Source organism: Mandrillus leucophaeus, unplaced genomic scaffold (assembly GCF_000951045.1).
Source record: "Mandrillus leucophaeus isolate KB7577 unplaced genomic scaffold, Mleu.le_1.0 Scaffold81, whole genome shotgun sequence".
NCBI lineage: Eukaryota > Metazoa > Chordata > Mammalia > Primates > Cercopithecidae > Mandrillus > Mandrillus leucophaeus.
In genome coordinates this window covers 419,830-437,388 of record NW_012108808.1, presented here as the reverse complement: position 1 = coordinate 437,388, position 17,559 = coordinate 419,830, and positions in this window count along the sequence as shown.

The window sequence follows — 17,559 nt, the reverse complement described above, 5'->3', positions numbered from 1 at the left end:
AGGCCGGGACGCGGGCGGCGGCCGCCCACAGCGGGTCTGTGGATCTCCGGGACGGGGGCGCTGGAAAACGGGAGTGGAGGGGGTTCTCCGTGCAGAAAAAGGGCGGCCGAACGCGCGGCGTTCGGATAATGCCCGGTATCCACTTACTGCTCTGCTTCGCGGGCGTGTACACGTTATTCTTTTCATTTGAGCCTATACCCAGGGAGATGGGAAGGGTAGGCATAACCAACCAGTGCCCTTACAAATGGTGGAACTGAGTCAAGAAGAAATGATTTGCCTGTCCAGTGTCCCAAGCAAGAAGCTGTCCCTCCTCAGTATGCTATCCATTCCTTGGACAAGTGAAGTGAGCATCTGCTAGGCAAGGTTTTAGTGCTGGGGACGTGACAGCAAAACACAGCAAGTCTGTGCTTGTGGAGCTGTCCATCTAGACGGGATGACAGAAACAGAAAGTGATGCTTACCATGAAGAACATAAATGAGGATGAGGCGAGGTAAAGAGATTTTATAAGGAGTGATCAGGGAAGGCCTCTCAAAAGGCCTGAGTTAAACAGAGATGGAATAACAGGGACTTTGAGTAATGCAAAGAATGCCCAGGGCAGAGGGAAGAGCAGCGTGGAGACTGCTAAGCAAGATCCTGCCTGCTTTGTTGAGGAACGGAAAGGAGAACAATGCAGCTGGTGGTTCTCCAAGTATTCCCGCTGGAAGCAGTAGCACCTGCGAACTTGTTAGAGATGCGAATTTTCCAGTTCCACTTTAGACCTACTGAACCAGAAACTCTGGGGGTGGGGCCCAGCAGCGTGCGCTTTAACAAGCTCTCCAGATGATGCTTGCTGGGGCCGCGAGGGTGGGAGACCCTCTAATGAAGCAGAGTGAGGTCAGGAGGACAGCGGAGGGAATGGGTGTGGCGTGGAGTAATCACAGATTACCCAGGCCTTGTAGGCCATGATGAAGGACTTGGCTTTTACTGAGATGAGAAGCAATTAGAAAGTGGTCAGTAGCTTGATCTGATCATTAAAAGGATGACTTTTCTGGGATTTGTTTGAAAATATCCCACAAAAAGACGGACAGAGGCCGGGCGCGGTGTCTCACGCTTGTAATCCCAGCACTTTGAGAGGCCGAGGCGGGCGGATCACCTGAGGTCGGGAGTTCAAGATCAGCCTGACCAACATGGAGAAACCCCGTCTCTACTAAAAATACAAAAAATTAGCCGGGCATGGTGGTGGACGCCTGTAATTCCAGCTACTCGGGAGGCTGAGGCAGGAGAATCACTTGAACCCAGGAGGCGGAGGTTGCAGTGAGCCGAGATCGGGCCACTGCACTCCAGCCTGGGCAACAGAGCGAGACTCCGTCTCAAAATTCATAAATAAACAGAAGTTCATAATACGAAGTCTGTGTGTGTATGTGTGTGTGTGTGTGTTTTTGTTGTTGTTGTTTTTTGTTTTGTTTTGTTTTTTTAAGATGACTGCTGTATGGGTAACATGCATAGTGAGGCAAGAGAGCAAGCAAGGAGATTAACCTGGCTGGGATGAAAAGTAGGGATGGCTTGGATTAGAGTCCCAGTGACTGAGAGAAGTGGTCAGGTTCTGAATCTATTTAGAAGGTAAAGTACTCAGGATTGCTGGTAGATTTGCGTATAAAAAAGAAAGATGATCCTAAGGATTTTGTTCTGAGCTCTGGGGAGAATGGAGTTGCCCTTTACTGGGATTAGGGAGATTGAGAAAGAACAAGTATTGGAGGGCGGGGTGGACATTGTATTTGTAAACTCTGATTTAGATATGGTAAGCTTGAGATGTCTGTTAAACATCCATGTGAAGATAGGTGTAGACAATTAGATATATGTATCTGGGGTAGATACAAATTTGGAAGTTGTTAGTGTACAGATGATATTGAGATCAACTAGATTATGTAGCTAAAGAAAAGAAGTAGACCAAGAAGTATAGTCCTGGGGCACTCCAACATTAAAAAAGAAGAGGAGGAGTACTCAGCAAAGGAGATAGTAAAGGAACAACCGGGGAAATAGAAGGAGATCCAAGGCAGGTGTCTTGGCAGCCTAGTGAAGGGTTCCAGAAAAAAAAAAAACAACAACCACCTTAGTACACTTTAGCATGAAGACTTTTCTGTATGATGGTTCTGTTCAGAGCCATAATAAAACTTCCTACTTTACAACGTTGTTTTCAGAATTAAATGGAATAATTGATGTAAAGTACATAGGACATAAATGTATAATGGAAGCACTTAATAAATGTTGGTTGCTGTTATTATTTCTGTACATTTCTGTGGCCATCAGTTATACCTGACTCTGCTAGGAACTGGGTTAAGTCCTAGAGCCAAGAGATACTAACTTAGGTTTTACCAAACCTTTGGCCTGACTTCCTTCTGCATGCAAGCTCGGTGAGTAGGGCTGACTCATCAGCCATTTCAGGAACTCTTTTGAGGCGGGGGGTGGGAGGTGGACTTTTTCTATTGCTTTTGTATCTTCCCACCCAAAATAGTGTTATGTGTACAAATAAATACTAAAAAATTAAGATGTGTCCATCTGACAGCTAGGCACATCACTTCAAACCATAGCCCCTCTCACATCCTCCTCTGGGTTCGTTTTGTCTATCATCATTCTTTGCTGAAGGGGTTCGACTCATCTAGCATGCGAAATGTCAACCCAAACCTTTCCTTTTTCACAACCACCCCCATTTGTAGGCTTCACACGTAGACTGGGAAAGAGTACATTACCCACATACAATTCAGCCTTACTTGGAGTTAAATGTCACACCAAAACTGGTCCTCAGCCAGTTACAGCCTCCACCCTTAACCTGTCTCTCCGCTCACAAGAGAAAATAAACAAAAATGCTTGACAGGCTGAGCCCAAATCCAACACTACCGTGGGGAAGAAACTTTTTGATACCTCTTCCTTTGACTCTCAGTTTCACCATCTTCTCAAGTGAAGGACACTAAGCATTAGGAGCAGCTGTCTAAGACCACCAAGCTCTTCTCTTTTTCATTTCCGCTGACATAAGGTCTGACATGTAACGGTGTTGAGCTCCCCTTGCTTAGGTTATTACCTCCACCCACGTTTTCATCATTCTTTAGCTGAGCCCTTCACACCCTTGGCAGAGGAATGAGATGTTACAAAAGTCCATCTGCCTGCTATACTGTTGAGATACAACAATTCCTTAACCATATTAGTAACCATAATCTAAAGCTAATGTAAGTAATTGGAATGTATCACTTGTAAAGAAAATGGAACCACTCAGATGAACAAGTCCATGAGAGTAGCTAGTGGCAAAAATTCCTTAGATTGAGCTGAAGTCAGATGTTGCAATAGAACTAATGACATGACGTGGCAGGCACAAATATATCTCATGGCAAGTATCTGGGAGCTAAGAATTGTTCCTATAAAGAAAAGACTTAACTTCACCGAAGAATACAAAACCATTAGATGCTATATTTGTAATTCCTTCCAGTGCAAAGATGGCAAGTATGAAAAGATTCACTCATTCAAAATTAGGTACTAAAGAAGATAAAGGCCTTCTAAAAAGTGTCATTTTCTATCCTAAAGACTTAGTTTAAGTTGCTTTACTAATTTTCAATTAGGGGTTTTGCTTTTAAAATTTTGACTAGGAGAAACTTCGCATGCATAATATATTAAGAAGCATTTCAAAATGTTCTCGTGATACTTTGCTGTTTAGCAAATGGATTTGTCAATACAGTAAGATATTTATTACAAGCTTTATGGTGTCAAATGGGGTGATGTGAGTCTTGTGCTCCAGATCAATAGAAAATCTTTAATTGATGGAGTCCCTTGTTTCCATGAATCCGATTTGCTCTTCAAATGCTTGCCTCCTTGCTTTTGTAGTCTTTAAGATACCAACTTTACTTCCAACACAGCATACCTCTCCATTACCCTGTGTCTGAGCTTCCTGGAGAAATGAATGCAAATTGTTTGCTGCAAAGTTTAATTGAAAATCTGTTGGAATTGGTACAGGAAGTATCCAAAAATAGGTTTCACACTAATGTATATCAGGTAAGCAGTTTCTCTGTGCTTTAAGAAAAGGAAATTTACTTAATCTATTTTTACTTGTATATAGCTTTATGGTATCTATTTATGTAGTCTGGTGATGTAATACCTCATTATAGAATTATCTAGGACTGAACATCTTTCTACACAGTCAGCAGTGCTGGGGGGAAGAAAAAGCAAGTAAAAATTCTTGATAAATTATGCGAAGCATTATTAGGTTATTATCATTCATCTGAAATTGTGCATCTGCACATACACAAAAACTTTTCCCCACAGCTTCTGCCTGTCCATTACAGCTGACTGTTAATAGCACAGGCCCTAAGCAAAACTGTGAAATAAGTTTGCTTTGGCATTCTCATTTTTCCCATTCTCTTCTCTTTTTTCATGCGTCAATACATCTCTCACCTTTGACACCATCTACAGGTTTCCAGTGTCCTCTCTCCATCCCTAATCAAAACTTAGAAATGATCAGACATCAGCCAACAGAATGATTAGTGAACTATACTTTAAAACAAATGGCTTTTAGACATGGGGTAACCTCATACTGGTATTATTTGATCTAAATAATATCTTAATACCCTACCCCTATTCTCCTTCCTAGAATGTGTTCCAATGTCATCTATATTATTTTAATTACAAAATTATTTACAAGTTGTGATATTTAAATGTGTCTTTCATTAATAAAGGTGTTACTGAATAACGCTGTGAAATGAATGCTTTACTTCGACAAGTGACATGCAGAGTATAAGAGATAAAAAATATTCTTCTTAAACTCTAGACCTTTGGAGACCATACCTCAGGGAGTTTGTATTACTTGTTCAAATTGTTCACATGCTAATATAAAAAGATAAGTCTTGAATTTCCACATAAATCCTAAAATTTGAGCTCAGCCCAAGTCTTGGAATTATTTTTGCACGAAAGGGTCCTTTGCCAAGAAATCCTTTCTAGTTCTTAATCTGGTACTAGTCAGCTTCTGGATGCAAAGAAGCATGTTTAATGCAGGATATAAGTGGTTAGTCAATTCCTGAGGCATCCATATTTCTTCATTTTCCTTGTTAAGATCTTGGTAATAATCCAACCCAAGAAATAGAATTAAATCCAGGCTGCATATGTATGAGAACTATTCTTCATTGAACTAAAAATGAACCTGAGCTGCCATTTTGAAGTCTTTGTTAAAAGCCAACTAAAATTAAATCATGAGAAAAATATTCCAAGTCATATTTTCTGAGGCAAACTGATTCAAGCCAATCTTGATTGTATTATATTTAGATATACGTATCAACTTTTTTTCTATGTCACATAGGGAAAATACTGACCACCCTATTTTAAATTGCAACTAGCACTCCCCCTGCACCCTCAACACTCCCTAAACTTCTTTTCTGATTTGTTTTTTCCCCAGGCGCTTATCACAATTTGACCAACTCTGTGTCTTACTTGTTTATTTCATGTATTGTCTGTTCTCTTCTTTGGAATGTAAGCTCTATGAAGTCATGAATTTTAGTCTCTTCAGTCCCAGGGCCTAGCAAAATACCTAACATATTATACATTCAACAAATACTGTTGAGTGAATAAACTGGCACCAACCAAAATATTTACCTCCAGGAACATTTATTCCAACTCAAAATTCAAGCAATGTGCATTTTAATAGATATATGGCTACATAAATGTATCAAATTTATTCTTTTTTACTTTTGGAAGTATATAAATAATGGTCCCCAGAAATAAAGAAGGTACGGAGAAATTTTCTTTGATTTCAGTCGGTCAACCAGTCAACAAATTTATTGAATGTCTTCTTTGATGATTACACTGTGATAGGTGAGTCCATCTGGGGGAGCAGTTAGGAATAATATGAAACTTAGGACAAGGATTCTCCCCTTAAGATAATTGTAATAAACTTCAGTCACAAAAATAAATCCAAATTTTAAATAAAACTAATTACCCAGCACTTTGGGAGGCTGAGGTGGGAGGATTGCTTGAGCCCAGGAGTTCAAAACTGTAGTGAGCTATGATTGTGCCACTGTACTCTAGCCTGGGTGATACAGCCAGACTCTGTCTCTAAAAAAATAAATAAAACTAGGGCAGAAGCAGTGGCTCATGCCTGTAATCCCAGCACTTTGGAAAGCTGAGGCAGATGGATCACCTGAAGTCAACAGTTCGAGACTAGCCTGGCCAACATGGTGAAACTCCATTATCTACTGAAAATGCAAAAACACTCAGCCGGGCATAGTGGTAGGCACCTGTAATCCCAGCTACTTTGGAGGCTGAGGCAGAAGAATCACTTGAACCTGGGAGTTAGAGGTTGTAGTGAGCCAAGATGTTGCCACTGCACTCTAGCCTGGACAACAGAGTAAGACTCTATCTCAAAAAAATTTAAAAATAAATAAATAAAACTAATTAAACAAAAATTCCAGACAACAGAGTCTTCACAAGTAAGATAAACTCTGACTTGAGCGCTTAAGAAAGAGAAGAGTACATAGTGGGAAAAGAGAATATGTTCAGTGGATAATAAAGGAGGATTTTAAGCAAATAATCCAAGAATAGAATGTTAAGAAATAAAGCCAAGCTGTTAATGTTAAGATCAGATTCCATAAATCCTTTCAGGCTTTATGTGGAGTAAGTAGACAGTTATTAGAGGGGTAAGTCCGTGTGTGTGTGTGTGGGCGCGTGCGCACGTGCGTGTGTGTGCATGCGTGTGTGTGTGTGTGTGTGTGTGTGTTTGTCCAGGTTGTAGAATAAACAAACTGTACTTGTAAGAGTTTTAATCTGGCATTGCTTTACAAAATTAATGACAGCTGGGAGAGACTGAAAACAGGAAGATTATCTGGAAAACTATTACAAGACTTTATCTGCGGGCTAAGTGTGGTGACTCAGGCCCATAATCTCAGCAATTTGGGAGGCTGAGGTGGGTGGCTCACTTAAGGCCAGGAGTTCAAGACCAGCCTGGCCAACATGGCAAAACCCTGTCTCTACTAAAAAATACAAAAATTAGCCTGGTGTGGTGGCACACACCTGTAATCCCAGCTACTCAGGAGGCTGTTGCATGAGAATCACTTCAGCCTGGCGGGCAGAGGTTGCAGTGAGCTGATATGGTGCCACTGCACTCCAGCCTGAGCAACAGAATGAGACGCCATCTAAAAAAAAAAAGAAAAGAAAAAAAGTGTATGCATGATATGATAAAAGCATGAAGTAGCATAGTGTGGCACAAATGAAAAAGCCAAATGGCAATGGTGGAATAAAACGTGACTCAGTGACTAATTTGGTATGGGGGACAAGGAGGATGAAGTAGCCTGAAAATATGATGATAGAGCTGGTAAAAATAAGAAAGTCACGTGGGATAGATGATGATGTGTGTGGTTTTAGGCCTACAGAGTTTGCAGTAACCTCAAGATATCCCAGTAAAATGTCCAGCAGAAAGTTGTAGATTAGCCAGATCAAGGACACCTGGTATAAAGATAGATTCACTCTCATAAAGTTATTGGCCCCTGAAGAAACTGGTAATGCAACTTTCTGTGGTCAACTACATTGTTCTTCACATTGCTCTGGGCATTAGCTGGCATCCCAGGGCTGCTTTCTTGGTTGCTAATTTTTAAAATAATTTAAAGTAAATAATATATGATTACATTTTTTCTTCCATAAGGCTTTACTGGAAAGAAAATGATTACATTCTTATAGTAAAAATTCAAACCATAAAATGAAAGTTCTCATTGACCTTTCCCTTAATCTTCTCACCAGAAGTAGCATATGTTAACAGTTTTAAGTGTATCTTTTCAAATATTTTTCTGTGTAGTTGAATATATATGTGGTACACACGGAAATAGGTGGGTTTGTATTTGTTTCATGTAAGTGGAATCATGCTGTAGTTACCTTCAGCCCATTAGCAGCTGCTAAGGAAGGCTTACTGCCAATTTGCTGTAGCTGTGGGAGACCCAGGCAGGGAGAGCTCAGCTGCCAGTTGCCACTACATCTAGGAGTTAAAATAATACAAATTTCAGGGGAAAACTTGAATATGAGAAGGTTGACTAATGCATTAGGTTAAATAGTACCTAGTGCCAGGTGAGTACTACATTGCATCTTAGTACCACAGACAACTTCCTCCTCCATTCTGACCAAAACACACCCACTCTTTTGGAAATCTTATTTTTGCTCTAATCCTTAGGGAGATAGATTCAAAGCCACTATTCCTCCAGTAAAGATTAGTTTTTTTTTAAATTGGATTTTACAATGCCTGAAGTTCTTAATATTTCTATATTCTCTATTTTTCGTATCTTTTGTTCCAAATTTTACTTTTTCTGTCTATGATTTTTCATTGTATCTTGGTCAAAAGCTGCAGAAATTTTATTCTTTTGTATTTTAGTTCCCAGTTAAACCTTCCTAAAGCCGTAGTAATTACATGCCTACTTATAATAATGATTTACTTTAAAGCATATTTAAATATTGCAGCAACATGCATTTTATTTAACACAATTCATTTTTAAAGTTCTAACTGTGGGAAGCTATATGTGTTCATAATTACAGTTTATTTGAATGTGTAGTATTTTTGGAACAGTGAAGCACCATACTTGGGGGGGGGGTGAAATGAAAATAATTTATGTATTTTTAAATGAATCAAAGTTTTTCTTAATGTTCAGTATCTAGGATAATTTGAAAATTCATTGGTTCAGTTTTGTATCATAAGCTGTGAATAAAAATATCTTTATACAATGGAACCTCACTTACGTGGTTTTTAAAATCCATCATGTGACCACCACCAACTACTTTGGTAATTGTGGTGATTAAATTATCTTTGAGAGATTTTTTTTCTCGTACCTTATTCCATACGAAATAATTTTTGTGAGTAAGTGGAGGTGTCTTTCACAGGGCCAGCTGAAAATGATTCATACTTCATCAATAACTAATTATAATTATACTCTTAGAAAAATATGGCTGAAGCCTCTTTGAAAACTCATTTAGTCCATTTACCTAATTTCAAATGGGAGTATAACCAATTTTAAAGGCATTCAGGGAATATTCAAGAACTTTCTCCAGTAACTCATTGTACACTTTTACAGTCCTTTTCAAGATTCAGAACTTAGCACTGTGTTTGCTGTGGAGGCAGATTCAAAATATAACCTGCCCAGAAACAGCTTGCTCACCCCGAGGAAATTTTAGGCTATATGTACTAAAGTTATCGAGGAATATGAGTTATGGGTGCAATGATAATTTGGGGGTGGGATTATTCCAGTAACACTTTCTGGAAGAGGTATAATTTGATCTGGACTTCAAGGGACATATAGGATTTAAATTAGCAGAGAAGAAAAGGGAGCAGCTTCCTCGTGTAGGGGAAAAAAAAAATAGAAATGTTGGACCTGGCGAAAAGTACAGGTCAGCTCCAACTGGAATTGAAGAGCGGTAAGTGAGATTAAAGAAGTCAAGATGAGATATTTTCTCAGGGCACCCCCCCCACACCCCCAAAGTTTTTAAATTTATCTAATAAGCTAGAAACCACTGAGAATTTTTAACAAGGGAATACAATATTCAAGTATGATATTTAGTGAGATTTATCTGGCTGAAGTAGTTAGACCTAGTTAGGAGTTGGGAGATTTGAGAAGGAAGGACATTGATTAAGGAGTCATTACACGTGCATCAAAATTTTAAAAATACGTGTATCCTGTGATACAGCAATTCCACTTCTAGGAATTTATCCTAAAGACGTAACCATATGGCCAGGTATGGTAACTGAGGCCTGTAATCCCAGCGCTTTGGGAGGCTGAGGCAGGTGGATCACTTGAGGCCAGGAGTTCAAGACCAGCTGGCCAACATGGTGAAACCCAGTCTCTACTAAAAATACAAAAATTAGCCAGGCGTAGTGGCAGACACCTGTAATCGCAGCTGCTTGGGAGGCGGAGGCAGGAGAATCACTTTAAACTGAGAGGCAAAGGTTGCAGTGAGCTGAGATGGTCCCACTGAATGCTAGCCTGGGCAACAGAGTGAGACTCGGTCTCAAAAAAAAAAAAAAAGAAGTATTCATACATGCACATGAGTCAGCTACAAGAATATTTACTGCAACTTATTTATATAATAATACATTGGAAAACCAAATTGGCCCACAGGTTACTGGATAAATATTGTTATAAAACCACCATATAGTAGACTACTATGAGACCATTAAAATTGATACAGTATAAGAAAACTTAATGTCATAAAAGACGACATATTGTTAAAAGGAAAAAGCAAGTTAGAAAATATTACCAGCCTGGGCAACATGATGAAACCCTGTCTCTATAAAAAATACAAATATTAGCCAGGTATGGTAGCATGCATCTGTAGTCCCACCTACTCAGGAGGCTGATGTGGGAGGATCACCTGAGTCCAAGGAGATCCAGGCTGCAATGACTCGTGATCACGCCACTGCACTCCATTCTGGATGGCAGAGTGAGACCCTGTCTCAACAACGACAACAACAACAAAACACTGTAGATAGTATGAGTCCGTGTATGTAAAAGAAAAAAAAGTATCTGTGTGGTGTCTGTGCATCTCTGTAACTGGTAAGCTGAATAAATATGAAACATTTTGATTGCATAGAAAAATTCGATTTTTGCTTCCATTGTCCCTTTACACATGTATTCATTGGTGTGATCTTTTTCTATCCTAAGATGAAATATCGAACAGGCCCATGACTCTCAGATAACAAAAGTCCCCCAGCCACTTAGTCCTAAAATGCCACAACTCAGTCTTAAGTAATAGTTAAAATTCCAAATTTAACTTTGTGTTCGTTTTTCTGCCCCTCCCAGTCGTTGACCTACTTCAGTGTAAAATCTCGCACTGGGGAAAGTGAGGAAGGCGGTGAGATCCCTCTGCAATACTCTTTAGACTTAAGGTAGCTAACGAGGACATGTAAATTCTAGAACCACTACTAGACCCCAAATCCATAAATTAACCACTTCCATTTTTCATTACGTTGTGTAAAAAAATGGAGCCAATAATACTTGGCCTACCTACATCTTAGATTTACTGTGAACACCAAATTATGTCACAGAAGCAGAATTATTTTGCAGAGTTAAAAAGTGGTTTAGTAATGTATCCTCATATACAACGCACTAGACTAGGGATACACAAATGAAATCCATGCAGGAGGCCGGGAGGGTAGCTAAATAACTAATCAGGCTAGCTGTAAGGTGATAAATAGCAACTGATACCTGACCTTAATGTTGAGAAGCAATGCAGAGAAGTAGTGAATATGGTGAATTAGAAATGGAGAGCCCATGCCTCAAATCTGAGCTGCTTATTCTATGTAAAAATGCAGGTCATTTTGTTACATCTTTTGATATTTCAAGGGAAGCTAGAAATTCTGTTTTCTACGTAAAATATTCTAATATTTCCATTTTTTTTTAGATGAAGTTTCCCTCTTGTCACCCAGGTTGGAGTGCAGTGGTGCAATTTCAGCTCACTGCAACATCTGCCTCCCGGGTTCAAGCGATTCTCCTGCCTCAACCTCCCAAGTAGCTGGGATTACAGACACCCACAACCACGCCTGGCTAATTTTTGTGTTTTTAGTAGAGACGGGGTTTCACCATGTTGGCCAGGCTGGTCTCGAACTCCTGACCTTAGGTGATCCACCTGCCTTGGCCTCCCAAAGTGCTGGGATTATAGGCATGAGCCACCTCACCCGGCCTAATTTTTCAGTGTGAACAGCCAATTTAAATATCAAACACTGTGTATACCAATAATGAACTAATAATTAATAAAGGCTTAATTAATGAGAAATAAGAAATAATTGATAGGATTAATTGTATGATCGATAATATATGACAATTAATAATTACTAAAGATTATAAGCATTGACATTGATTTTTATTTCCATAGTCTCAGTACTTTATACAATGTCTGACATATTTGGTGCTTAATTAATGCTGGTAAAATAAATGGAGGCATGCTGCTAAATTGAAAGACTATTTTTGCAGGTGGAGATATCAAACAAGTCAACACTGCCTTTAGTGTAAGGCTGATTTTTATAAATTTCATCATAATACATCCTCCTTTTTATTTTTCCTAATGATTCGAAGTAGAATAGGAGAAAGAAGTAGAAGAAAGCTAAAGGAATAGATGCAAAATAGGAGGCTAATGGGAGCAAAGAGGTAAGTTAAATAAATAAAACCATAAGATGCTTAGTTATTACTGGTGCTTTACTTAATCTCTTGGAATGAGGTTAAATCAGTCTAATTAAAGTGGATGGATTTAGCTAACCAGGAGGTAGAAAGAAGAAGATTGGCGCCTAATTTAGGGTAGGTAGGTGTCTGCTTTGAGGACAGCGGGTAGTCAAAAGACTTCCTGGGGATGTGATGTTTCTATTTAATTCAACAAACATCTATTGAATATTTACTGTGAAATATATCAGCAAACAAAAACATCCCCAATGCTCATGGAACTTATATTTTAGTGAAGGAGAGAGATGATAGACATAAGAAATTAGAAAATTATATAGTATATTAGAAGATGTGATGGCCAATTTTATGTGCCAATTGGCCAGGCTATAGTCCTTAGTTATTCAATCAAACACCAGTGTAGGTGTTGCTGTGACCATCATCCTAGAAATCCAGATAGGCCGGATTAGAGCAGATCCAATTAGGTGAAAGACCTGACAAGTAGAACTGCGGTTTCCCTAAAAAAACAAATAATTCTGCCTATGGACTGAAGCCTTAGCTTGTGCTTGGGAATTCAGTCTGTTTTTTCTGACAGCCTGCCCTACAGATCTTGGTTTGCCTAGCCAGCCCCCACAGTTGCATAAGCCAGTTCCTTGCAAGGATATATATATATACACACACACACACACACACACACACACACATCCTTCTGTGTATATATATCCATATATATATCTCCATATATATATATATATCTCCATATATATATATATATCCTTCTGGTTCTGCTTCTCTGGGGGATTCCTGACTATTACAGAAGGTGATAGAGTAAAAGGGAGAGTGAGAGTGTAGGGTAACATTAGGGAGCAGGTTGCAGATTAATAGTTTAGATTTCATTGAGAAGTATTTGAGCAAAGACTTGGAAAAGGTGAAGTAGTTAGGCAAGTCTGTTCTTTTAGGACAAGCATTTTGAGAAGAAATAACAGCTAGAACAAAATCTCTAAGGTAGGATTTTTGAGAAAGAACAAGAAGACCAGTGTGGCTGGAGCACAATGAAGGAAGGAGAGAAAAATCAGAGAGGTAAGGAGCAGGAGTGGAAGGCTCAGAACTTGCAGGACTTGTGAACCATTGCAAGGACCTTAGATCTTACTCTGAGTGAACCGAAGAACCATTGCAGCTTTGATTCTCTGCGTAGTGATATGATCTGACTTATATTTTTAAAGGATCATTTCCATTGGAAAATGACAACCATGTTTAGAGCAAACTATGGGGTGAGGATGGAGAGATGTAAGAAGAGAAGCAGAGAAATCTGATGAGGTATTACAATAACCCAGGTGACGGATGATGGTGCTGCTTCATCAGAGTCTTGAAGGCAGACCTGACATTTAGGTGGTACATACCTGATTCTGATTAATGGTGCCCATGCCACACTAATTGTTAAATATTTTAAATATCCCCCTTCTTGAAGGATACATAGGAGGTAGGCAGTCAGTGAATGCATTTTTGAAAACTGTAATCATATGCAGAGGCGTGGAAGCATAAGAAGGCTCAGCCTATTCAGGAGTTTCCAGGATGATCCCTATGACTCAAGCTAATGATAAATAATGATAAACAACTACTGACATACCTTGTGTCAGACACTTTTCTAAATACTTTGCATGTACCAAGTAAAAACTCACTTGTCTTTCTATCAGTTAACTGTGGCTACATAACAAATCACCCCAAAACTTAGTGACTCCTTCACCATTTATTAGCTCAAGATTCTGTGAGTTGGCAATTTGGGCTAGCACAGTCCATTTTTTTGCTCCATATAATAGCTGGAATTATTTATGTATTTGCAATCACTTGGCAAGTTTGCTGGGGCTGGCTAGTCCCAGATGTCCCCCCACCTGCATGTCTCAGTTGACTTGGGGGATGGAGTCCATTGAGACAAGCGTCTCTCAGAATCCAGCAGGCCACCCTAGGCTTTTTCAGGTGGTGGTTGAGTTCCAAAAACCAGCAAGCAAATGAGTACAAAACTCAACGTGCAAGCACATATCAAATATCTGCTTGTGCCATCAGTCAAAGCAGGCCACATGACCAAACCCAAAATCAGTGTCAAAGGGGACTCTGCAAGAGCATGGTTTCAGGCATGATTCACTGGGATTGCTATTATTGCAACAGTCCACCCACTGCCTTTATAAAAACCCTGTGATGTAGGTAACTGGACTAAGATCCCCATTTTCCAGATGAGGAAAATGAAGTTCATACGGTGTTAAGTAACCCATAACTTAGAAGAAACAAAGACAAGATTTGGACCCAGACACTGGCTCATGAATCTATGCTCCTAACCACAATGTTACATATGAGAAAGAGCCATGCGAGACGAGGCCGGCTGGGTGAATAGGGGCCGATCATGATGGGCCCTGAACACTGTCAAGGTCTCATCCTCCAGATAAGTGCAGACTGCAAGGGCAGGATACAGGCAGCAGTGGGTGGAAGACCTGTGGGTTGGGATTCCTGGAGAAAAAAAAAGAAAAGCTTTAGCAGAAAAATGGAGTCAGAGTCACGAGCTAAAAGAAGATGATCCCTGAGTCAAACTGCAGAAGGCAGGTGGAGGCATAAATAGAAGTCAGTATCTCAGAAGTCAGCCCTGAAGGAGGTCAAGAAAATGAGTAGAAACAGAGTGTTCTACACATCGCTGCTGAAAAACTAGAAGTTAATTTTGCATATTTGGGGTTAGGTCCACCTAGAAAATGATGACTAGTTTTGTAGCAAATTATCTGGAATCATGGTCATGATCACAGAAATAAATTCAGTTTTACTCCTTTTTTGTGAGGGTGCGGGTGTATGTAAAAACTGGGAATAGTGAATGTGCTGAAATAACAGTGAGCAGCTTTGAGCAGCCTCGGAGTATATTTATAGATATCAAGCACACGAAACACGCCCACATCATACACCCTCTCCCCAGGAATCCAGGATGTATGAAGAATAATACAAGGTGTACGTTTGACGGTCTGTACCACACACAGGATGTACTGGGAGTAATAACTTTCAGATCTTTTATAGTACCTGACCAGTGTCTCATCAAAACTGTAAAATGAACTATGGGAAGGCATGCGGACAGAATTATTTTGAATGTAAGATTTTTCTTTTTTCAAACGTTGGCAGTGATGTAATCTGTCTGAATCTCTGAAGGTCAGGATGTTATCAGCGGTAACCTCTGGTGAAAGGGATCAATGATAGGATGGCAAAAGATTGGAACACTCTTCCTTTTTACTCCATACGGTTATCTGCAATCACTTTTTAACAATAAAATGTATGCTTTTAAGATCAAGAAAATTATTAAAAAAAAAAAAAAAGCAATAGGCTCTCTAGGCAGAGCTGTCTGGCTCATTAATGTGAAATGGGCCTATGAGTGGGAAGAAGAGGGACAGGTATTTAAGTCAAACGTGGACCTCCCCCCGCCCCGAGCCTAGCTCTCTGCACCCCAGAGATTTGGGAATGAAATTATTAAACTCTGAGACCGAATTCCCATCAATAATAGTTGCTAGGCATGAAAAATAGGAGTCCTGGAGGTCTTTTGATGTAGCATCTTTAGAGGCAGTGGAAACATACATCATTTACCAGAAAAGTCATCACTTTTTCACTAGCACACACACAAAAATGGAAAGAAGTAACTGTGAAACCCAGGCTTAGAACAGATAGTACAAAAGACTAAGGGCATCTGCTTTTCTGTCACCAATTTGTGAAGTACAAAGAACACAGAAGATTGACTCAGAAAGGCTTGATATGAGAGGTAACTAACATAGGCACATGGTTGCCTTTGCTATGCCAAGTATGGCTCAAAGCTTTTAATGCAGCAAACATGTACCAAGCACCTACTCTGCGCCGCTGAGCGCTAAAGGGAATTCATAGGCAAAATAAAGCAGAGCTCTGCCCTTAAGGAGTTAAGAATTTGCCCAGACGCTTTGCTTTCCAGAACTTTGCAGAAATCAAAACACACCCTGTCTAGTTCTTGGAATTAGATCAGCTGATTGTTTTATTTTGTTTTGGTCTCATCACTGTTCTACCATTAGTTTCTCCAGATATTTGATAGGCAGTGGACTGTATTTTAGATTTTTAGTCTCTCACATCGGATTCTAGGAGAAGAAAAAGATTAACAATATGTTATCTGTTGGGACATTTTCAGTGACTCACTCCTTGGGGTTCTAAATTCACAAGTGCTCACTGACAGGAAAAAAAAAAAAAAATCTTTATTTCCCAGCTGTTAATTCCTCCTTTAGGTATAAACCGTCTTTTTTCTTTTAATGTAATTTCACAATGACTTCTCTTTTACCATCATCATAATAATAGCAGAAGTTTTAAATCCATCCTTTCTTGCTTTGAAATGATCAGTTAGCTACCATACATCTGACTAATTTGGTTCTGTGACCCCACACCACACTAGCCAAGTTTGGGTTGCATTTGTACTACCTGACTGTCACTCAAAGTAGAAAGCAGAGAAAAGCTGACATCGTCTGGCCTTTGGTCTACTAAAGGTCCCTAGAATTTATTTATTTACTGGAATCATAACATGGAGGTAATAGAATGCTCTAAGAAGAAACCCTAAAAAACTTACCTTCTGGTTTCATAGGAACAGGGAGAAATAAAACAAGTCGAATTCATGAAGGTCATTTACTGAAAAAGAGAAAAAAATGATGAGGACAGGGTACATTTCATTTTTCTTCCTATTCTTTTCTCTCCAGCAAGAGGACACACTATGTTGAAGGCCCTCCCTGCCTACATACTCATCAGTGAGCCTCTTTCTTTGAGTTCAAGCAGCCTGCAACAGGAACACGATAGTAAGCCAGGAAAAACAAGACAAAACTGTTTAGTTTTTAAATTCAGACAGGGTTAAGGAATCTGTCCATTAGATGATCTTGAAATTTATTTATTTATTTTTGGGACAACTTCCAAGCCTCTGTCACCCAGGCTGGAATGCAGTGGTGCCATCATAGCTTACTGCAGTCTCTCCTGGATTCAAGCGACCCTTCTGCCTCAGTCTCCTGAGTAGTTAGGACGACAGGCACATGCCACCACACCTGGCTAATTTTTTATTATTTGTAGAGACAAGGTCTCACTATGTTGCCCAGGCTAGTCTCAAACTCCTGGGCTCAAAAGATCCTCCCGCTTTGGCCTCCCAAAGTGTTGTGATTACAGACTTGAGCTACTGTGCCTGGTCCATTCATTTATTCATGTCAACAAAAGTTTATGGTTGTCACGTACATGGTGTATACAGTCTGAAGACTATGAAAGCTAAGACATTACATACAAGTGACCAAAATATAAGTAGAAATTGTTACATAAACACTACTAAAATCTGCAGAAATTCAGAGGTGAAAGGGATCAGGAGTTAGGAAAAACAGGGAAGTAAGTAACAGAGGGTGGCTTTTGTTTTTTGGGTTTT